General features: G+C 45.6%; 1 long non-coding RNA gene across 1 annotated transcript in view; it reads right to left on the bottom strand.

Moving 5' to 3' along the window:
* Positions 1-291: 291 nt before the first annotated feature.
* LOC138569078 (uncharacterized) overlaps positions 292-25103 on the bottom strand; it is a 98593-nt gene continuing 73781 nt past the window's right edge. The window contains exon 3 of the long non-coding RNA XR_011303108.1: positions 292-955. This is a non-coding gene — a long non-coding RNA (uncharacterized lncRNA). The remainder of the gene's footprint in view (positions 956-25103) is intronic.

The following is a 25103-nucleotide window of genomic DNA, read 5'->3' on the forward strand; positions in this document are numbered from 1 at the left end:
CAATCACATAATCAAGCGTCACTGCCATGTACCATGTGGAGCCATGATAGCACTCAGGACTCAGGGACTACTGGCCTGCACTCAACATTACTTCAGGTTTTGTATTTTCCCGCTCTTCTACCCAAGTAATGTGTTACCTCCCCTTTTTTCGTGCAAACTTATCCTCCGCAAAGTTCCCAAAATGGCGGGAGTGTGCTATAAAAGACCCCTGTACATGACATTGACATGCCCAAAACAGATACTACCAGTATACTTATTTATTTATTTGCGTGCACATGTTTGTGACCTCACCATTATACAACAAAAAAAATTCAAAGGGATGGCTGTTTCCACTTTCTTTTTCAAAAGCCTGTTTCTAAAGTATTGCTCGTTTCCTTTGCCCAGTAACATACTTTGTATATTAAACATATATAAAGATACATACGGCTAAAAGCATTCTATAATATCACGTTTAAAGCACTGTTTGAGTATTTATTTCTTCCTCTTCCAGCAAACCATATTTGTAACTGAGCCTCAGCGCTGTCATCCCGAAAATAAGGAATTTAATAATAGTATTTCCGAATGTTTGAGCTGAACAAAAGGTGACTGAGGACATGTTTGACTTGGTCGCTTACCAGGTCTCCTTACCCTCTTAAGTGCACAACATTAGGCTTTGTTTCCTGTAAACAAAACAACAGGCTGTGTTCCCAGAATGTAAGAAAGTTCTTCTCCAAAACTGTGGTTGCGTCAGAGGGCAGCGGGCAAGCCCAGGTTCACGCTCATTCAAGTCGTGATGGGGGCTTTTTTGTATAGTTGCAAAACCACCCGGTGAAATCCTTGTGGTTTGAATCCTAACAATGTGCCTAAAACGGAACTCACAGGGGGAAGTAACAACATAGCTCATATTCAGGGAGGTTATCCAGATCATAAATTCACAGCAGCGCCTTGAAGTTTGTTTCAACAGTGGGACCACACCCTGAAGAGAGCAAAACGACCACATTAATATATAATAATATAAAAGCAAAAATCAATATAAACACAGACATTCTTTAGTTAAAGCGCGAAACATGTACGTGACAGGTTGGCGCGAATAAACATTTAGTTCTCCAATATGTGTGAGTCTGCAAAAGCTTGCATATAAATTATCAGCAGAGGCAAACCTATAAACATGTAACAATTCGCTTTTTACAGTGATGCACTCTTCCAAAAGTGTAAGACCATGATGAGAATTATTTATTTTTAAAGGGCAACTAAACCCAGGAAGGATCCGGTGTCTCTGCACTTGCAAACAGGAGAAACAAAGAAAAAAAGACAAAAGAAAGAAAGGGCAAGAGAGACAGAAATAAGAAATACAGAGGTAGAAAGCAGGAAAAGGGGAAAGAAAGAAAGAAAGAAAGAAGGAAGGAAAGAAAGAAAGAAAGAAAGAAAGAAAGAAAGAAAGAAAGAAAGAAAGAAAGAAAGAAAGAAAGAAAGAAAGAAAGAAAGAAAGAAAGAAAGAAAGAAAGAAAGAGATTATGGCCTGAAAAGTCCCAAATTACACAGAGATCTTGGAGCCGGTTCAAACCTGACGCAATAACAGAAATAGACAAAGTGCAAGGCAAAATGCAGCTTTATTATCATCAAAATAAAGCATGGACAGCATACAAGCATTGAAATCTTGGCACTTTTGCGGTTCACATAAAAAAATAATGGTTTATATATTCAACATTTGTTATTACTAACATCATACTGTGATCTTAGTTACCAAAACCTACAGGGTACGGGTATTGGCTATTAGTGGTGATTACATATACATTCTATAGCGGTTAGGTTTCTATTTGGGTAACGCTTTTCTGACTGCCCCTCCTGCGACCCCCTCAAAATTGATAACAGTAAAAAGACATAATTTCTGCAATGCGTAATATGACCGGCATACCATTGGAGATTTTCATTGGTTGGCTTCTTTTCTAACTAACCTTGGACAACTGACAGGTCGTCAAGACATGAGCCAAACAGAAGTAGGGATAGAGAGAGAGAGGTCTACGGACTGCTTTTCTTTCAATTAAAGAAGATAAGGAAGGCGGAAGGCGAAGCCGGCCGGCCGCAAAGGCTGGACCAAAGACCAGTGATCCTCTCTGCAGCTCCACTGCGTTCGTTGTCTACACCGGGTCAGCAGGACCCCCAGCAGGGCACAGAATCCATGCCCTGCACTGACTCTACAGCTAGGGCAAGTCCTGATAAGATGGCCGCCACAGAAACACCTGACTTCACAAGCACACTGTCGAGGCCAGGTGAGCCCCATGATTAGCACCGCCAGGACCTCAAGCCATTGGTTCATCCAAGCCGGAAGGCGACGCCGGACATCCCCAAAGACTGGACCACGAGGCCAGTGATCCTCTCTACAGCTCTCCTCTGCTCGTCGAACGAGGCGCTGGTATCAACGCATCAGGTTGACCCCAATCTGCATTGGGGAAGCTAAGCCCTTCATACTTGATTGTACCTATGGTGCTTATGTTGAAATTAACGAGGTCGCAAGAGTTTTCTGCCCAAGGCACTTCCCCTTATCTCAACCATGCATATATTCCAACAAAGCCAACCCACATACACCGCTATTAGCCCCACCACCGGGCCATACTCAAATGTTAAGCGCCGAAGATAACATTGAGAGAGCATCGCCTGAGCTCACCGGACCGGCTAGTCAGTTAACTCCTCGTGCTGTGAAAACAGAAAAATAATATGAGGCCGGGAAGCCCAAAAGGAAACACACCAACACAGGTTACAAAGAAACATACAAGTGCTTTATTTCAAGCTACAACAGTTACCAAGTCAACTGACAAACGGATAGCTATTCGGCTCTCAGTATAACATAACAAACTTCAACGAGGGTTCGATGTGTTCAGTGAGAGACCACACATTGGAATACCCGGGCTATTTATACAATTTGTCCAGCCCTTGGCCAACCCTCTTGCGGGTTAACCATTCTGCGAAATACAATACTGGTCTTAGGGTTCCTTGCCAGGTCAACCTTTAATATATGCATTTTGATTAGTTTCGCTGATATAAGTAGTACATTTACATATAGGTCAACAGTAGGACAAGGTCTCTGTTGGCGACCCCGACAAGTGGGCTGCAGGCATATTAATTATTCAGCTGTTCGGAGGTCACAACGACCAGAATCTTATTCGGAATGTCATTTGGCCTCCATTTTGATGTTCAGGGTGACTTCTGCATAACAAGAGAACCTAAAATGGCGGCTTAATCCAAGATGGCGGCTTACATTGATTTCTCTGAGGTCAAGACCTTGCCGTGGAGTTTGTTCGCGCATGATCTCTTTCCACTGCAGGGGCCTCCCTCTGGAACAGCCTTCCTACCTCCCTGAAACTTGAGGAGAACCACCTCCGGTTCCGGAAGCACCTCAAAACCTTCCTCTTTGCCTCCGCTTTCTCTCCCCCTCTCCCCTGCTAATACTACTGAAACTGCACTGAATCTGCAACTGGGCCATTCACCGTTCTCGGCCCAGCCACTCTCCCCTGCACTGCCTCCACGGCAACCCCTGCACTACGGGACTGTGTCTGTATCCATACAGCCCCCCTTCCCAGCACTTGTCTGCACTTACCTCGCACTTGCCACCAGCTGGCCCTTGTTATTTATCCTGTATGCTGTATGCTTATAACCCTGTTCTGCACTTTCCCCTCTCCCTTTCCCCCATGCACTTTTCCCTTCCCATCTACCCTTGCACTTGCGCGATCTGAATGACACCTGGCCTAGTAAGATCGTTGTCTGTCTCCCCTTGTTCCCCCCCCCCTGCCTCGTCGCGCCTTGAAACACTTGTGTATAGGCGCGTTACAAATGCCTTATCATATCATATCATATCATGATGTTTAGACAACTTGGCGTAGGCCAATACACATACAACTATTACAATAGGAGGCATAATATTATTTCTATTCCGACAAACCACCCTTTTGGCCTATGCCAAGTGCTAATACCATTTCTAATGTCTTTGTAAATAACTCCATGCATTGTCGTCCATACATCCTGAATCATTATCTGTAATATCTATTGCCATTAGGTCGTTCACCAGAACCTCTTGCAACACAAACTCTTTAGATGTTGTATCTGGGTCATACACTTTATGTCCTATCGTGCTCACCGCCTGAACGCAACATCCCCCTAGCACTGCACATATACTTGGTAGACATTGGATACAACAACAAAGGAATAGCAGAATTGCCAAAATAACCAGTATGACAGAAAGCACCTTCCAACCCCAGGATCGTAAGGAGTCCCAGAACCAAGCACTAATACTCCAATCTCCCACAGGAACATGCACTTCTAAATTAAGGACGTGCAAGTTATGTATTGCTTTGAAAATTGTCGGTGAGGAATCTGGTACGAAAACACAACAAGCGGACCCCACTAATTTACATACTCCACCACGTTCTGCCAGAATGACATCTAATGCCATCCGGTTTTGGAGCGCTACCAATCTTATTGCTTTCTGTTCCAGTGTCATATTATAGAGTATATCCATGGTCCGGTTGATGGTTCTCTCCAGTACTCTTGCTAGCCCCCTAATATTTTCAGAATTTGCTATCTGTCCCCAAAATGGCACAACTGATTTTGCTATATCTCCCAAGATTTGCCCAGGGGTATCTCCATTCTCGTCCCGCCGTGGGTGAGCCTTAGAAACTTCCAATGTACTAGCTATAAATACCCCAGGTAACAGGATCCCTAAATAGCAGGTTCCCTGCCAATCTTTGGGCAACCAGGGAAATGCTGTACTACTGCAAACAAAATAGACAGGCCCCCCTACGTACAAAGGCCTGTTCTCACTGGTCAGATTTACAACGTTCACACAACCTTCAAAATCTCCCATTGACCGGGTGCCATTCCTTTGTACACAGAAGGGAACTGAATCGGGGCTATGGTTAATAGAGTAGGAAGGAGGCACGGCACCCTTATTGCCTATTGGAGCCATTTTAAAGGAAATTAGAGTTTGGAAAGGAAGAGACAGTTTATCAGAAGGCCTAATAGAAGCAACATTAGGCTTACTTCTAGTTGCAAAAAGCGAGCATCCCAGGGAAGTCAATACACGTTTCTCAAAAATTAGTTCCATCAAAGTTCCCTGAGATGCTATCATTCCAACGACCAAAGAATAGCGCTCTAAGAGAGGCATAGCAAGCAGTCATTAAAGGTAAAGGGTGAATATACCATCCTAGCCCCTTGTTCCCATGTTGCGGTAAATGGGTGCAAATCCAGCAGTTACTCTTATTAAAAATGGCATGCGTTGAATTCATTATTATCATTAAAGTGTTATTGTGATACTTTTGTCTATGTTGGGAGTCCCTAGGTGACAAAGTATGAAGGTGTACAGAGGGAGTCAGAGCAGTAGGTACACTTTCAATTGGCAAAAGAGGCCCCAGAGGATACATTTCTTCAAAGTACCAGAGTCCCACGGCAGTAACTATACAAATTCCAATTACTATTATCACAACACAGCAATACGTTTTCGGGGCCCAGGCACATTGTTCATTGTCCGAGTTGGTCACCCCCTTATTTACAAGTCCAATGCGAGCAGCAGCGGTGGAGGTGGCAGACATCGTAGTTTCTCAATTGACGACCCCAATGTTCGTTGCTGGCGACACTACGGTCACGCAACTTCTTAGTCCTTCTCCAACCCTAGCCAGCAGAATCCCTTTTTTTCCCAAAACTTTCCTTTGCAAGAACAAAAACTCTCAATGACTCTTTTCTTTTCCAGATGCACAGGCAAAACCCGTGCTGTAGTTCTATTTTCTTCGTCCAAGGTCGTACCTGGTGGTTCCCGGTACTGTTTGATCCGGAAATAAGGTAACGTCACTTCCTGAGGGAAGCGACGTGTCAGAGGCGACGGAAGTCACAGAACTTGAAACAACGTTTTCCGGAAGTGACCTTTCCAAAGAGTGTGGAGACAAAATGGACTGTTCCCCAAGCTCCACAGGCTCAGAGGGATTCTCCGACACACTCACAGCGCTATTTGCTACTCCAGGATCAGAGATTGTAGCATCAGCAAGGGGTTCTGCTTCTTCTGTAACGTGTGGCGTCGGGTGAGGAAGTTTCTTGACATGCGTCGCGTGGATCCAATGCTTCTTTCCAGCCACCCGCACTGCTGTCTGGGTGACCAACAGCACCTGGTAGGGTCCCCACCAGCGAGGCGCGAGGCAGGAAGACCTTCCGTAGGCCTTCACCAGGACCTAACTTCCAGGCTGAATATTGTGTCCTGGGCCCGTAAACGGTACAGGTAAAGCTGATCGAACCTGATGATAAATGAAATACAGATTTTTAGTCAACTGGTTACAGTAGTCTGCAAGCAATATATTTTCAACATCTCTCAACGCTTTAGGCTTCGGAAGACCCCAAATATTAGCAGGCCTCCCCATCACCACCTTGAATGGAGAGAGCCTCGTCTTGAGTTTGAGGTGTGGCACGCATGGCTAACAACACAATAGGTAAGGCGTCCGGCCATTTCAGTTTGGTGCCGGCGGATGTTTTAGCAAGCTTATTCTTTAGGATACCGTTATGTCTCTCTACCAACCCAGCACTTTGAGGATGTCTAGCCGAATGAAATCATTTTTCGACGTGTAATGCTGTGCATATCTGCAAAATTACTGCTGCAACAAAATGTGGACCCTTGTCCGACCAAATTACTCTTGGCAACCCAAATCGTGGGAATTATTCCTTTACCATAGTCTTCGCAGTGGTCATGGCAGTAGCATCTTTAAAGGGGAAAGCCTCAACCCATTTACTAAAGGCACAAATGATCACAAGGACGTATTTTAGATTGTTACACCGTTCCATCTCAATAAAATCAAAGTGGATGACCTCAAAGGGGACAGAAGGAGGCCCAAAACTACCCCTTGGAGTTGCTGTCCCCTTCCCCACATTGTGCTGCAAGCAAATCATGCAATCTTGGACATAGCGCTGCACGATTTTCAAAATGTTATCATTTACCCAGACTTGTTCTAACATTTTCGTGATCTGCTGAGCGCACACATGCGTAGGACCGTGTGCCATCATAACCATCGCCAGCACATATGAATTAGGGAGCAACCATTTCCCTTCAGATGTGTCCACCCAACACCCATCTTCATCTAGTTTCCCCATCCCTTCGGCCCACTTCTTAGACTCTTCTATTGTGGCATCAGCTTGGATATCTCGTACAGACCCAATACCCTCATCCATTACATAGGCATCTCTTGCTTCTCTTAGAGCATACATGTCTGTGCTAAGGTCTGTGGCCGTTTGCCTGGCTATCTGGTCAGCAAAAGCGTTCCTTTTCCCCACATCATCTATGACCTTACGATGCGCTGCACATTTCATGATCGCTAACTGACTAGGGAGCGCGAGTGCCGAGAGCAATTGCACTATCAGGGGGCCATGCTGAATCTTGGTCCCATGTGAGGTTAGGAACCCTCTTTCCGACTAAAGCCTCCCAAAGTTGTGGGCCACCCCAAAGGCATACTGGCTATCAGTATATATATTTACTGTATGCCCTTCGGAGAGTTCACAAGCTCGGGTCAACGCTATAATTTCTGCGGCCTGCGCGGAGTTATGCGGAATTCTCTTAGTTTCAACAACCGTACTCAATGTAGTGACTGCATAAGCAGCTTTAGATGTACCATCCAGAAGTTTGAAGCAGGAGCCATCACAAAACAGCTCCCCTTCCGAATTATCCAAAGGAGTATCTATAAGGTCTATCCTGCCCTTTGTTTCCTGTTCAGTAGTATACAGGCAGTCATGTGATTCTTCGTCACCGCAAACAGTATTTTGCGGGAAAGATAGGAGTTCAGCCGCATTAAGAACACAACACCTCTTAATTTGAATGTGAGGGGCAAACAAAGTCAATTCATACCTCATCAGCCGTGCAGAGGTGAGGTGCTGTGTTTGGGTTTTATTCAATAGGACATCTACAGAGTGAGGTACCATCAGGGTTAAATCATGGCCTAGGACCATTCCCTCACTCTGTTTTACAGACGCGGCAGCAGCAGCGATGGCTCTCAAACATCTTGGCAAAGTGCATGAGACAGGAACAAGGGCGGAAGAGTAGTAGCCGCACGGTCTATTCTTCCCTCCGTGTTCCTGTGTTAACACAGCCAAAGCACATCCATCACATTCATGCACAAACAACACAAAGGCCTTATTGTAATTTGGAGTACCCAGAACCGGTGCAGAGCATAACGCGATTTTGAGAAGCTCAAATGATCGTTGAGGTTCCGACTTCTATGGCAGCGGCGAAGAAATGCTCTTCTTCGTCAAGGCCAACATCGGTTTTATCACTAGTGAGAAGTTCGGGATCCACAGCCTACAGTAAGAAGCCATACCTATTAAGGCTCTGACTTCCTTCTGTGTATTTGGGACAGACATGCTAGAAATGTGTTTTATTCTTTCAGGTGTCAATCTTCTCCCCTCCTTTGACAGGAGATAGCCTAAATAGCCGACCTCCTGACAACAATATTGACATTTCTTAAACGAAGCTTTATGACCATGTTCAGCCAAATGAATAAGCAACAATACTGTGCCTTCTTTACAAGCACTTTCAGAATCTGCAGCTAAAAGCAAGTCATCGACATACTGAAGCAGTGTACAAGTAGATGGCAATTCAAGGGTGTCAAGCTGCTCTTTCAAAGCCCTACTATAAATGCTTGGACTTTCAGTATAACCTTGAGGTGCACGAGTAAATGTGAACGAACGTTCCCCCAAGGTGAACGCAAACAAATATCTACTATCCTTGTGTATAGGAATACTGAAGAAAGCATTCTTCAGATCCACAACACTAAAGTGAGTAGCTGTAGCAGGGATCATCGTTAGTATCGCTGTCACATCAGGCACAATTGGAAATTGTGGGGCGACAACTTTATTAATAGCGCGTAGATCACTTATGAAACGGAATGGGATTGCATTGTCGCCTTTCTTGTACACGGGTAAAATCGGACTTTTACATAAACTACCTGCAATCTCTTCGATCACTCATTGATGCACAAAATCGGAAACAATGCACTTCAAAGCACGCTCGCCCTCAACTGATATTTTATATTGCGGAATGCCTGGTAGTTTAACTCCATGTTTCAAAACTATTTTAACAGGTTCAACCTGTAATACCCCGACATCATTGTCGTCAACCGCCCCCAAACATTCCGGGACAACGCTAAACTAAGGAGGCAATGGTCGAGTCAGAAACTGAGAACTGGGAAGTTACTGTGGTGAAATCGTCAGTCGCGCTCCGTCAGAGGAACAATGAATTACTGCATTTAATTTCTTCAACAGATTTAACCCCAGCAAATTCTCTCCACAGTTTGAAGTCAAGAGGAATGGACAGTGGTCCGTAAAGGGACCCAAAGAAACAGGCACCGGCGAAGAAACCGTACAAGCAACTGGTATGCCAGAAAACCCTACAGAAACATTAGTTTGCCCTGACAGTGGAATGTTTGGAGCCCGAGAATGATCAATGGAGCACTTCTGTGCTCCAGTGTCTATCAAGAACTGATGTTTCCTATTCCCCACTAACAGTTCAACGTAGGGACCTTTTTGACTAACGGGAATAGGTGAAGGTTCCAAACCCTGCTTCGGGCAATCCTAACGAAACAAGATGTCGTCGAAAGGAACCTCTTCAGAAAGGTAGGCAGCAGAAGGGTGATCAAATATGTTTCTTGTGTCCACACTCGAAGTCTGATTATGCCGTGAAAAAGGTTGCTGAGGATCTTGTGAGAACTGACCTCTATCAGGGCCCCACACTCCGGGGCGACCTCTAGGTCGTCTACCCATACTCCCAAATGTGTTGTTTGACCTCTGTCGAAGGACGGGGCACTGTGCACGCCAATGACCTTCCTGGCGGCAATAGGCACATTGATTAATATTCACAGGACCCAAGGGGACGTTCCCTTGCGGAACATACTGACCTCTGGTCTGTGATTTACCTCCTCTGGGATTTCTAACAATTTGCTGTAACAATACTTTAGTCTTCAAATCTCCTTTCCTCTTCTCGACTCTATCTTTTTCATTATTGACACGGTTCTCGTAATACTGAGCCATGTGCAAAACTTCAGATTGGGATTTCGCCTGCCCAGCGCTCTCAGAGGACATTATCTGTGACTGGATGTCAGGCAGCAATCCACGCACATCAAATTTGTCCACAAACAACCTTTTCCCAGACTCTGTGCCCAAGTCCTGTCCACTGAAGTCAGAGAATACCTGTTCGAATCGATTAAAGAATTCGGTGGCACCTTCAGATTTTCCTTGAACACAGGCCGTAAGCTTATCCCAAATAATTCTTTTCTCAGGAATTATGGTTTTCAATTTTGCAACAACCCTATCAGGCAAAATGAGTATTACCTGCGGTGGTTTCTCACCAGCCGGTCTTTCCCCAACAAGCCTAGTTATGTTAGCCCACGTATCTCCCAACCCAGGCACATCATCTATTGTTCGAACCTGCTTCCATAAATCTACGGGCAGAAGTACAGAGAATAGCAAGTTAATATCACTTAGGGTGAACACAGAGGACTGTAAGATGGACTCTATCTCTTTGTAGAATCCTGTCAGATTTTTCCCAATATCAGGAATTGATTGTCTAATAGTGTTCACTTCCTGTCGCGAAAACGGGACGTGAACAAATTGTGATACATAATGTGCAGGAATGTCCACAGCGGGTGCACCTGTCCCAACGTTAGCAGGAATATCAACCTTTGGGACAAATGTCGGAGGAACCTCTCTCATTGGCAACTGAGATATAGGTAATTCCGATCGCTTACTAAGCAACAGATCCAGGTCGAGCGGTAAGGCAGTCGAAGAAGTGTCGGGCGAAAAAGCCCTCTTACAAATACCCATTAACTCTGTAGGACAACTAACCTTCTTCCTTACACATTCATCCTGCAGGTACTGCACCATTACCTGAATCACCTTCCTCTGCATTTCTACTGTATACTGACTATACGTGTCATACACTTCAGATCCATCGAATCGCATCTTTGATACAGATTCGTACTTCCTCAGATGCCGATTTAGGACACGGAAGGAACCGTTTCTGTATATACATACTGTCGTCTTCATCATCCTCATCCCGCAATTCTTCTAAGTCCCTCCTATACTCAAATAACCTCTCAACATGACCATGTACTTTCTCCTCAGTGTCCCTCGAAAGCGCTAAAGTATTCAGATCCCTCAACCCTTGTGGGAGATCTGCATTATGTAATCTACCCCACATTACACATAAATAAGTCCCCAAACCTTCAATAAAAACATTTTACTCAGAAAATTTCCCATATTTGATAATGTGGAGAAAACATCAGCTTGATCACCTCTCTCCATACAATGCTTAGCCCATGCAAATAATTCCCATTTCTTTTCTGCAGAGACAGTATTTCGAGTGACAATCTTTGACCCCGCACCCTGATCAACTTCAGTCGGTACAGAACCACTCGGGAGCGGAGGTGCGGGCAAATTCAATGGAGGTATTACTATCGGCGCAGGGGGAAGAGGTGGTAGCGTAGGTGGAGGAACAACAGCTGGAGGAATAGGGGCAATAGGTTGTACAGGGGGAACAGGAATAACAGCAGGAATGGGCAGAGCACCAGGGAGAGGATCATACGGAGGTGGCGCAGAGGCACCAGGCCTGCGTTTGTTTAACAATTTATCAAAATAAATTCTTCGGAAACATGAAAATCTCTAGAGGGATAGATTTTCTGGATACCGAGTGAGAAAGCCCTATCCATACTCTTGACTGACTCTGAATGTTTTTCCTTATCATATAACAACGCCTTTTCGGCATTCGTTTTATGACGGCGTGCATGCTTATCCCTACTTTTAAGCTGCTGCAACGCTTCTTTTTTCCAATTCTGCAAAACATCAAATGCTGCAGGTCTGGCCTTCTTCTTTAACAAGACCGATTCTAGGTATTCAATACGGGGGATCTCGAAACTACCATTGATTGGCCACTGAAATTTGGGGGCATGTCTGGTTTGTCTGTGTCAAATGTCATTAAATACCATACTTCCAATGCCATTCTTACAGTACATAGTACACGCCGGCGACCCCTCCTGTGGTGCCGGGTGGCTAAATTCCAAAGATTGCCGATCGCTGCAGAACAGTGCCCTAAAGCAGCTAGACAATTTCCCAGGCATTTCACAAAAAATTGGTGTTACCTGGTCAATAATTGTGTCTGCAGATACAATACGCCAAATTGTCAGGGTTAAATTAAGTGTCGGGTCACGACTACACCTGACCAAACCTAAGGAGGACCATACGGTTTACCAAAGAACTTACCTAACGAATTTTACCTTGTGTTTGGTGGTTTCGACAAATCTGCCCGCCTCAAAAATGGACCCTCGTCAAGATGCCGTGTCAGACCACAAGACTATCATCCAAGGATCGGATCGTGCAGCGTTGCCGAGGTATCGCGTCTCGTTCGGTCGTGCCCGCAGTATCACACTGTCCGATCCCTGTTCGATAGCCTGCGTCAATCTTCAATGATCCGGCATCAATCTTGAGGGTCCCTATTCGGGCGCCAACTGTGAAAACAGAAAAATAATATGAGGCCGGGAAGCCCAAAAGGAAACACACCAACACAGGTTACAAAGAAACATACAAGTGCTTTATTTCAAGCTACAACAGGTACCAAGTCAAGTGACAAACGGATAGCTATTCGGCTCTCAATATAACATAACGAACTTCAGCGAGGGTTCGATGTGTTCAGTGAGAGACCTCACATTGGAATACCCGGGCTATTTATACAATTTGTGCAGCCCTTGGCCAACCCTCTTGCGGGTTAACCATTCTGCGAAATACCATACTGGTCTTAGGGTTCCTTGCCAGGTCAACCTTTAATATATGCATTTTGATTAGTTTCGCTGATATAAGTAGTACATTTACATATAGGTCAACAGTAGGACAAGGTCTCTGTTCACGACCCCGACAAGTGGCCTGCAGGCATATTAATTATTCAGCTGCATGGCGGTCACAATGACCAGAATCTTATTCGGAATGTCATTTGGCCTCCATTTTGATGTTCAGGGTGACTTCTGCATAACAAGAGAACCTAAAATGGCGGCTTAATCCAAGATGGCGGCTTACATTGATTTCTCTGAGGTCAAGACCTTGCCGTGGAGTTTGTTCGCGCATGATGTTTAGACAACTTGGCGTAGGCCAATACACATACAAATATTACAATAGGAGGCATAATATTATTTCTATTCCGACAGTGCAATACCGGAAGACGCAAAGTACACACCTGCTGCAAACACAGGTCCCAGTAGGTCTAACTCCACCAAACACCACTCTATGTAATCAGCACGCAAGACACACTTCCAGGTCGATACACCTCGCTGCCTCCTGGACCAGGTCCATGAGCCCTTCCTCTAATCAAAGCCTGAATGTCAGCAGCAAACTGCACCCCAAAGGCTTGTACACAACCGAGTCACAGGAACACTTGCTACTTCCTACCCAGTCCATAAGCTCACACACACCACATCTCCCCCTCCATCCATCCCCATTTTCATCACAAAACCTATACACTCCACCCCAGCCTCCACAGCCTATAGAAACTTCAATCTGAGCTCGAGAACATCAGTGGCACTAAAGCACTGCCTTCTTGCTCTCAACACAACACAAAACACCCACCTTAGGGCCAGAACCCATATAAGAGACCAACAACTCCTCTCTTATAGAGGGCAAGCACCACCCTGCAAGCCCACTCAGAAGACCCCACTACAAGCCGGCATGACCTATAATTCAGCCACTGTCCCTCTCCAACAACACGCCAAGCCCCTGCTTAGTCCGCAGGGCAATCTACACCAGCTCAAACAACCCAAGAAACAACCATCCATCATAGACACACACTATGCCAAGACCTACGCTACTAGCCCAGCCCCTCCTAAGTACATGAAAATGCTTGCCTCTGTCCCCAAGCCTTACCTTCTTCATGCAGCCCTCATTAATGCCAGATCTCTCACTGCACATGCCCTGGACATAAATTACCTCATCACCTCACATAATTTAGACCTCCTGGCCATCTCCAACACTTGGCTCCTGCCTCAGGCCCTGCACTATTCCCTCAGACCACCATATGCTTTGCTTCTTGCTCTCCCTACAGAAACAACCACCACTCACTACCAAGAGTCTTCCACCCACTCTTGCATGACGTTCTAGAAACATCACCAAAGAATCCATCAACCCCTAGCCTCATCCCCCTTGCTTTTGATCATGCTGACTCGTCTGACCCAGAATTCCTTGCTAAATTCTATTCAACAACTCAAACCAACACAGTAAACATGGTAGCCCCGCCCCTCCCCTCCCAAGAAAGGCTGAAACTGTAAGCCACATCAACTCCTGGTTCTTTTCTGACCTTTTAGTCCCTACGTTCCAAAAAGAGATTAGTGGAAAGTGCATGTAACAAAGATCCCATCACCCTCACCAAATCCACCTTTACAAGCCTAGCTAACGGATACAAGCATGCTATCATTGGGGAGAAAGCCTCAGCCTACAACCTAAGGATAGCCAATGCCAATTCCAACTCGCAAGAGCTCTTAAAAATACCCAGAGAACTAGAGACCCCCTCTGCTCCACCAAGTACTGTCATTAAGGATGAAACTTAGTGCAGTAGTATGCAGAACACCATGCAAGTCAAAATAACCTCCCTTCAGCAAAAAATTGCCAAAAAACAAGCAGCAGTTAGCCCTACCAACGTGTCCACCCCTTCTAGGACATATCACACCATCCCAGTCTTTAAATTCAGAAATGTAACTGAAGCTGAAACAGCTAAAATCCTCAAAACCCATAAAACAACGAGGTGCAAAGGGGACGTATGTCCAGCTACAATTATCAAAGAATGTTCTGAAACTATAGTCCCATTTATAACCAGATTTTCCAATGCATCCTTCTCATCCAACTTAGTCCCTTAGAGTCTAAAAGATCCCAGGGTACTCCCACTGCTAAAGAAACCCTCACTTTACCCACTCTCTCCAAACAACTATCGTCCCATCACACAGTGCTATTTCTCCTAAAGATCTTAGAGAGGGCAGCATAAATACAAATTTAGGCCTACCTTGAAGCTAACCATATCCTAGAGATGCACTGATCTGGCTTCCGACCATGCCATGGCACAGAATCTGCCCTGTTAGACCTAAAAATGCAAAGATGAAGGCAAACCAGCACTTCTTCTTCTCTTGGACCTATCGGCTGCCTTCAACCTGAATGGCCATAACACTTTATGCCTCCATCTCATCACAGCTGCCAACTTCTTCCCGGAAGTCACCTTATGGATAGACTCCTTTCTGACCAACAGATCTATGAGAGTCTTCTCAGACACCGATAGTGCACCCCCTAGCCCTCTACCCTGTGAGGTCCCACAAGGGTCCTGTGTCTCCCCCTCATTACACAATATCTTCATCAAACCCCTGTCCGACCTCTTGGACTCTATGGGAATTTCCTACACTAACTACTCCAATGTCACCCAAATCTTCCTCCCCTATCTGGATCCTAGCCGGACGACACACTCACCATTAAAAGAATCTACACAACCATCCAAACCTCGATGGCAGCCAACCACCTATGCCTGAACGACAACAAGACAGAGATTCTGCTAGTGGGTTCGCCTGCTTGGCTCAAGAAACTCAGTGGTGAATTCACCTCCTTCAACATAGATGGACTCAAGATACCAATATCCACCTCAGTAAAAACACCTTCACCAAACAAGTGAACGCAGTCGCCTCCTCGGCTGCTTACACAACAAAACTAATGCTGCCAGATGCTTCCTCTCCCCCCTCAAGTTTCCTAACCACGCCAGAGCAATCATCGGAGCAAGCCTAGACTATTGCAATGTCCTCTTCGCTGGTACTTCCAAACATAATGTGGATAAACTACAAGTCATCCAAAACAATGCTCGCCGGGCAGCCATTAAGATTTCTAAAAGAGAATGGCTACCTACTCGGGGAAAGAATCATATTCAAAACTCTATCCATCACGCACAAATGCCTCTCCAACACTGCTCCACAATACCTATGCCGGAAGATTGAAAGATCCACTACTATCAGGCCAGTAAGAACAACCCATGCAAACCACCTAACTGTACCAAAGGTCAAAAGGACAAGAGGAGGAGGGACCAGTTTCCCATCAGTCACAGCCAAACAATGGAACTCCCTACCGCCTGAGCTAAGAGCAGAAATCTCCTACTGGCCCTTCCGAAAGGCCTTAAAAACCTGGCTCTTTGCCTAATCTGAACCACCTTTGACATGACCTCCAACTACAGACAAGCAAGATTCCTCCCTGCTCTTTGTGAATTTCAGTGTAACCTGTTGTAACAGCGCCCTGATGCCTCTGGGCTTGGGCGCTTTACAAATGTAAAAATTAAAAATAAATAAATATCATCCCTCATTTCTAGGCTATGAGCCGGGGTGATCACCTTGTATTTGGCCTTTTGTGGCGTCTTGTGTCTGGGGATATGTGTAAGGAGTATGGCAGAAGTCTTATCCGTGTTCATTGCTAATGCACTGTACTGCACTGACTTTGCACTGCAAAAATAGACTGCACAGTTCCATGAATCAGGGTTTGTGTCAGCAGTGGAAAGTCACTTTGAACCGTGCAAAATATTCTATGAATTGGGCCCAAAGGCTGCACAGTGTCTTGACATAATAATGGCAAAGAGAGTTTAGCACTATACCAACGACATGCACAGTGTCTTGACATAATAATGGCAAAGAGAGCTTAGCACTATACCAACGACATTCCTCATATGTATGTGTAACAGAATGAAGCACAATATCTCTACAGGGCCACCACTATGTTGGTGCCCAGAATTTTTTTTTTGTCACTTTCAAATCCTGTTCTGGACAATGCCAATGTCTGGATCAAAGTGCCCCATTCTTTGGGGTTAAGCAGAGGAAAGGGTTGGCAACACGATCCAAATGGTGGTGGACATGTTTTACACAACATCATTGACCTGGAGTTAAGAGGAGGTGTTGTCAGGATTGACCCTGCCGAGCCTGACGCTGGAACAGGAGGAGTGGCTCGATGCACCATTGACAGATGTACAAGAGATTATTAAGGCGTTGCCTACCGGGAAAACGCCTACGGATGATGGGCAACTGGGGAATTCTAGAGAGGATATGCGAATACATTGGCGACCAAGTAGTTAGACAAATATGAGGAAGCGTATGAGAATGGGAAAGAGAATCCATCAAGCGCTTTGGTTTAAAGCGCTATTTAAAAATGTAATAAATACAAAATACAAATACAAAGAATAGTGCCTATTTAGAAACTGGGGAAGACCCCTCTGGAATGCAGATAGTATAGGCTTCTCTCCATGATAAATACTAATTGCAAGATTCAGAGGGCCACACTGGCGCAACGATTAAAAAAGTGATAGGCGGAATAGTGCACTTGGACTAGAAAGGGTACGTTCCAGGCAGGAATACTTCCTGGAATTTACAGGGATTACACCATATAATCGACTGCACCAATAGTGTTCAGGGGGCATGCTCAGTGGTTTCCCTGGACGCTATCAAGGCGTTTAACTCTGTCGAGTGGGATTGGTTATACGCTACACTACAACGATTTGGCATGGGCCCGGCCTTTCTGGGATGGGTACAAGTGATCTATGTGGCACCAAGGTCTAGAGTAAGGATGGGGCAGCCTATCTCTGGCATCTGAGAGCTCAAAAAGGGCCCAAGACAGGGTTGCCACCTGTCTCCCATGTTATTAATTCTGGCCTTTGAGCAGCTTAGAATATAGAGATGTAGGTATAGCAATAAGAGAGACGAGAGATGTCATATCGTTTTAGACAGATGCTATGATGCTTTATCTAAGCAGGCCAGAGGATAATCTTCCCTATATATTAGACGTATCATAGAGGTATTTCAGTGATCTGGATCAGCAGTGACAAATCCAGCTTGTTCCCATTGGGGGCCCTGAGGGCCTTGGACAAAAATCAGCTCCCGGACCTAGGCATAAAATGGACGCTGAGGTCGTTCAGATATTTGGGCATGGATATCTGGCATGACCTCACAGACACACATACGCAGAACACGCAGAGGGTGTGGAATGGTCTTCAAAAGAGCATGCTATTTTGGAAAGAATTACCATTATCAATGACAGGTAGGGCAGCGCTGATTAAGATGGTAGCACTGCCGAGATAATTGTATCACTCGGTGAACATCCCATACAGCATACCTGTTGCATTTTTTCGCACGAGTGATAGAACCATCAGGAAGTTTCTGTGGGTGGGCAAGAGATGCAGGATAGCATTGAGGATGCTGCCGAGCGATCATGCTGAAAGAGGAATAAGCATACCTACCCAATTTTGAGGCATACTATTTAGCTGCGCAGCTACAGTTTATTATTGGGTGGATGGCGGATGAGCCTACAGTGGATACGCAGCTTATGCAACCGTGGACCGAACCCCTCTACCTGAAAAAGATATTGTCGGTGGATGACAGGAATCTAATAAATATGCCACATTTGTTGCCCCACGGAAATAAGATGTGGAAGAGAGCCTGGAAAGTGCTAAAGGTAGAAGACCCCTATTCCACACACATTCCATTGGCAGGGTTAGTGAATAGGCGTCGGGCATGAAGGAGGTAGTCAGAATCCATTGAAAAGAAAAAGGGGTAGCCACGGTGGGTGATTTAATGGAGGGAGGGAGGTTGGGAGAGTTTGAGACTTTAAGGAAATTCTGAAGGGACAGTTGTATGAATATGGTGGGATTCATTGTGACGAGATGGCCTGAAGTTTGGACAGGGATAGCGATGGATGACACACTGGCAACCATGTATGATGTTACGGAGGGAGGTCATACGGTATCTAGATTATATGACTTGCTGATGGGAAAGAGAGAGCAAGGGCTCACAAAGACAAGAATGGGGTGGGAAGTGGACCTGGGCAGAGACTTTACAGACGCAAAGTTACTTCTTTACAGAAAACGGGTGTCCAGAAGTGCTAGATTTAAGTTGATCCAATTATATGTAACGCACCGTAGTTATATGACACTGCATAGGATAACACAGATCCCAGGGGTGGGTAAACAGGGCTTCCCGAGGTGCTCGGCTGGAGAGGCAGGAATGCTCCACAGGTCCTGGGACTGCCCAGTCATACAGACATTCCAGGCAGTGATTGTGGACAGAGTGGAAGAGGGAGGAGTTGACTTGAGGGGATGGCCGCCCGAGGCATGCTTATTAGGGATGTTTCTAAGGGGTAAGAGAGGAGAAGTATTAGGTAGAAAAACAGTGCATCTGAAAGATTTAATTTGCATATTGGCTAAAAGACAGATAGCCATGGCCTGGAAACAGGCCAGATGCCCAAGCATTGAAGTATGGTTGGGAGATTTACGAAGTTGGGCGATGGCTGAGACAGTGGTGCGGCACAGGGTGATGGAAAGGGGCCTAAGAGAAAGGAGTGAGGATGTACTGGCCTGGAACATGCTTACCCAGAATATGTTTGAGGCTGTGGAGCCAATGTGGAGGAGGGTAAAGAGGAAGGGGAGGAACAGGTCAGGCGAGGTCCTCCGGGGGGAACTAAGATGATATAAAGTAATAGAGGCACTAATGGTTGCGGACCGAAGTGTGTAATACGATAGTGAACAATATGAAAGGTGGGCCAGAAGACTATGACATGGCCTGGTTGGCAGAAGCCCAGGTTCACGAATCACATAAGTGGTGAATCAATAGTGGCTTTTGCACTAAGGTGTAGAATAGTTGCATAAGCCAGAAGCTTAAGGTGTTTGAACAATTCAGAGACTATACCCCATGGATGTATACCGAAAATATATTTAATGCTGGATCCCTTGAAGGGGAGTGGGCTGGGGATGGGATGGTGGGGTTTAGTATTTTGTTTGTGCAATGAAAACAATAAAAAAGGGGACTCACAGATTGTGAACCACCGTGACACGTCTGTGGGCAGGCCTTAGAATCTCAGGCTTGGAAAACAGGAGAATGCTTGCCACAGCATCACATCCCAAGAAAAGAATGTCTGCCTTGCCATCTTTAAGGCAAAGTTATTGTGTATCCAGGATCCTCGCCATCAATGCAGTCCACTCCAGATTCAAGGTTGATAAATGTCTTGGTGAAATCAGCATACAGCAGAAATGCACATTTAAATTTGCCAATTACAGACTACAGACCATCTGGGGGCAACAGGGAGATCGGTAAATATTTGGCCACTGTGATGAATCAACTTCCGGGGCACCAGTGATCCAGGGATGAATATCGGTTTCTAAACCATCAATCACAGCCACACCTCTAGTACACCAGAAGGGATCTGAACAGATTGGAAACACAAGTAAATTATAAACCTCCTTGTCCAATGTTGGTAACGTGGATGGAATGTCAGGTTTATCTCTTATCGTTGGTTAGTTGCAACACAGCGAAAATACAATTATTACCCAATGATAAAAGGGATTGTCCAGTTAAGGTTGTGTACAAATATGTACTTTATTATTATTATTACAACAGACAGTTCTAGCACACTACAAAATACAACCCACCCTGTAAAGGAACACAGAGGATACATAGTTTCAAGAAGGAAAGGGGATGCATTCTGAATACTGACAGGGTGGTAGTTGGGTAAAGTAATTAATCACAATGTTTAGGGATACTTAGTTTTAGCACAAAGGGAGCAATGGGTCTTAAAATGTCACCAGGGGCCTTCGGGGAAGGACCAGGGTGACAGAACCACAATGTACCTTGTGCTCGAGGCAAGATGCTTGCATCTCCTGCAACAGAGTTCAAAATGGGTGACAGCTGCGGGTCTCAGGCGGCAGGCAGTTTGGCAAGCGAGGTTGGACGGATGGCTGCAGGCTGGACTACATGGTGGATCTGGGTCAAGAATAATTTTCTCTGTGTTGATTGGCGGATCTGGAACAATGGTTGAGGCGTCTAAGAAGGCTTTAGTGACTGCAGCGTGACAACATCAGTGGTGCAGCCGGCCGCAGTTCAAGGGCTCAACTACCTAGAAAATATCCTTAAAAGAGGGAAACTGGTTAATGCTTGTCATGACACTCCACCTAGCTTCTTCACATGGCTTGTGTTGTACTTTAAGGCAGATGGCCCAAAGCTGAGGAGAGTTTTTGCAGGCAATGGCCTTGTCCTTTGTTAAGACACTCTCTGGCACTTCCCACCTAGGAAGCTTGCTGGTGGAACCTAGCAGGGCACGCTGTGTGCTGGCTGGGTACCAGTTCTGGAGCTGCTGGATGGGTCCTCTGAGTTCAGTATCTACCCCAGTTCCCTGGGAGATGTTAAGTGAGGAACCTTGCTTCCCTCTTGGAAATCCTGGCCTTCCTTCACTGGTGGAAGCGGTAAGGCAGAACTTACCTTCATCCAGGGTCCAAGTGAGTCCTTCTTCTTACTCCATTCAAAGTCATTGAATGATCTCCTAAGAGAGGGGCTCAGCCCTCTTTGAAAGCCAAATGGGCCACAGTGATTGGGGCAGGCTAAGCCTACCTTAATGAACCAATCCTGGGTCCCATCCAACAATTTTCTATTATGTGTGAGTCAATAACCAGTGTGCTTTGCAACAGGAAAGCTAAACGTGTGAAAAACATGTACCACTAAATCCAACCCATCTTCCTGTCTGTTGTGGATAAAAGGGTCTCTCTTGTTACTTGAGCTCCCTGAGGTCACTGAACAAAGCGCAGGTCTCCCTTGAAGTTATTTTGAGAACAGACTTTCTGTCTCCATCAAATCACATACTTCTTCCCTCTGAAAGGCAGTCCCCCTGGCTGGGGTTGCCTACTGTAAACAGTTGTCCCAGACATGGCGTTCACTGTCCTTCATACTAAGGGGTGGGAGCTGACTTCATTTGACACAGATGCATATCAAAAAGATGTTGGGTTTCCTGCCCTTTGTTAGTTCTGTGGCCAGGCCTCTTTGCAGGCCTGCTTCAATTAACTCTCATCAGTATGCGCTGCCACCACACAGAACTGACAATGAATAGGGCGGATCCATGGAGCCTTTGATATTTTAATTAGGCTGGCCATGGCAGGAGGAAGGTGTTGTCTTTGCCCTTCCTGAGATTCTTTGAACTACCTGTGGCTGTCACATTCCAGCTGAACATGACAGGAGGACTGCCCCTGTAGGCTGTATCCGCCAGAGTACATGTGACTATGTGTTTGTTGTGAAAATACACAGCAGCATGTTTATCAAACATTAGAAAAAGGAAAACGATGTTTACCCTGGAAAGCCAACAAGCCTCCATACACAGGCAGCCATTAACCAGTTCCTCCATTCCTTGGATTTCTGGGGATATGTTTAAGAAAAACAGGGATGGGCACTTGGATAATTGTCCTCAGAACCAGAGCTCTTCCAGGAGTCTGCATTCTGGAACCTTGAGGAGTGATCTATGTGGGCATCAGGCAGGGGAGCTGGGGGCGAGGCCACCTCCCAGGGAAAATCAACCTCTAACAATGTTAATACTTTTTGAATGCCACTGTCCTAAAATCCGGGCTGTGGCACCCCTCTGGAAAATGCAAACGTTGGCTCCTCTGCCACCACACAGCTTCTGCATCCTCACCCAGTCTCACCTAAATCAGCATATGTGACGAATCAACTTCCGGGGTATCAGTGGTCCAGGGGCAACTATCGGTTTCTAAACTATCAATCAGCCCCACACCTCTAATACACAAGAAGGGAACCGAACAGATTGGAATAACAAGCAAATTATAAATCTCCTTGTCCAATTTTGGCAATGTGGATGAAATGGAGACTTATCTCTGAAAGGTTGTGGATCGTTGGTTATTTACTACACAGCGAAAATACAATTATTACCCAATGATAAAAGGAGTGTCCAGTCAAGGTTGTATTAAAAATATCTACTTTACTAATTACAACACACAGTCTAACAACACTACGAAATATAACCCACCCTGTGCAGAGGAAAGACAGTTTCAAAGAAGGGAAAGTGATGCACTCTTGATAGCATTATTCAACTAAGTCTTCAACATGGCTTAGAGTTGGAGGCCTGTTTGGTCAGATGTACTATATCTTCAGTTTGTTCTTGTCACATTCTGCTCATATACCGTCCTCCTGGCCCGCTGGGTAGCTTTGGGGAATTACTGTCGGACTTTGTGACTAATTTGCAGATGAGATATACTCCCCTGGTAGTACTAGGGGACATTAATTTAAAATGTAACCTAGCCAGGTCCCGAGCACTGAATCTTTTCTTTGATAGCTTGCGTGATCTCGACCTTCATCAAATGGTATCTACCAGCACACATAAATTGGGTAATATACTGGACTTCATTTTTGCTAAGAATACCTTTTTGTCAGTGCAGTCAGTTGAGCCGGTAGTGTGGTCTGACCACCTCCTAATAACATCCAAGCTCAATGAATTGGCACCGTGTGCCAAGATCCCGACATCTAAAATCTGGCGCCGTTCATGGCGCTCTGTCGATACACAAGACTTGATCTCTCATGTTACAGCAAAATGTAACTTCTCCTCCTGCATCTCCCCATCCAATTTGGCCCAATCTATTCAGCAGGCCGCGGACAAGGTTGCCCCACTTAAACTTATTTTGCCACGCAGGCTACCTTCTGAGCCCTGGTACTCTGCTTCCCTTAAAGCAGAAAAGCAGAGACTTAGACAGGCTGAGCGCGCTTGGCGCAGCTCCTATGATCCTCATCTTAAAATATTATTTCGGCAGCAGTTAGCAGACTACTCTGTAGCCGTGAAGGCAGCTAAGATACACTACATCTCTGAGAAAATCGAAACAGCTCTCTGTAAACCCAAAGCGCCGTTCACGACTGTTAAATCCCTGTCATCGTCAGATAAACTAACCTCTAGTGTCAGGCCCTCACAAAAATTATGTGATGATCTATCTCATTTCTTTTTCACTAAAATTAGTGATGTTCGTCAAATTATTGCGAAGGCGGCCTCTATCTCTGCTAGCAATGCATATGGTCTCAATCAGTTGGCAGAGTCCATGGGATCGCCTAACTGGTCGGCCTTTCCAATCTTTTCTCAAGAAGCAGTTCTATCAGCTATCCACAAGATCAAATCATGCTCCCCGTCCGATGCCATCCCCATAGCCATTATGAAAAGGATTTCCCCCCAATCTTTTAGGGGAAATTACCGCAGCTATAAATCATTCATGTCAGTCCGGGTTAGTTCCATCTGAGCTAAAAGCTGTAAGAGTAATCCCTCTCTTAAAGAAGCCATCACTTGACCCCGGTGTTCTTGCAAATTTTCACCCTATCTCTCTTCTTCCTTTTCTTGATAAATTGTGAATCTCTGGTGTCCCCTTTGCTCTCTTCATTTGTGGAATCTTCCTCTCTTCTTGACCCTGCACAGTCCAGATTTAGACCTGGCAGAGGCACTGAGAGTGTTCTTGTCTCTGTCCAGGATGATATGGCCAAACTGGTGGACTCAGGGGGGTGGGTGCCCTGATTCTACTAGATCTATCAGCGGCCTTCGACACTGATGAGCAACCCAACCTGTTGTCCCACCTTGGCCAGATGGGTATATCTGGTCAAGTACTGGCATGGTTCACCTTGTTGCTGGCAGACCATACTCAGACTCTCTCTATGCCACCTTTTCTATCTACTTCCTGTCCGCTCAGCTGTGGAGTACCACAGGGTTCCACCCTGTCTCTGAATCTCTTTAACATCTATATTTGGGCTTTTGTTTGTCTCATCCGCTCCTTTCGCATCAGGCGTTATTCGTATGCCGACGACACTCAGCTCCTGATACGTTTAGATCTAGATTAGGCTGAGATGGCGTTGTGCGTGTGAAGATGCCTGACTGCTGTTGGTGAGTGGATGAACAACAACTGGCTCAAACTGAATGGAGACAAGATGGAGGTCCTGGTGGTGGGGTGCCCCCCTGATCCGTCACTCTGGGTGTCTTCTTTCTGGACCCTATCCTTTGGGTCCCTTCCCACTCCTGCTGGGAAGGTGAAAAATCTGGCCGTAACACTACCGGCTTCTTTATCTATGGACAGTCAGATCACTACTGTTTGTCAAACAGGTCACTTTCAGTTGAAAGTCCTGAAGAAAGTGCTCCCTTTCATCTCTGAGCCTCTTCGTCCTCCAGTGGTTGCAGCTTTCCTACTATCCCGGTTGGATTACTGCAATTCCTTATACTTGGCTCAACCAAAGGGGCTTATTCAGAGACTGCAACATTTGCAAAACCTGGCC

This window comes from Ambystoma mexicanum, chromosome 2q (genome assembly GCF_040938575.1).
Source record: "Ambystoma mexicanum isolate Mex_15411 chromosome 2q, UKY_AmexF1_1, whole genome shotgun sequence".
Classification (NCBI taxonomy): domain Eukaryota; kingdom Metazoa; phylum Chordata; class Amphibia; order Caudata; family Ambystomatidae; genus Ambystoma; species Ambystoma mexicanum.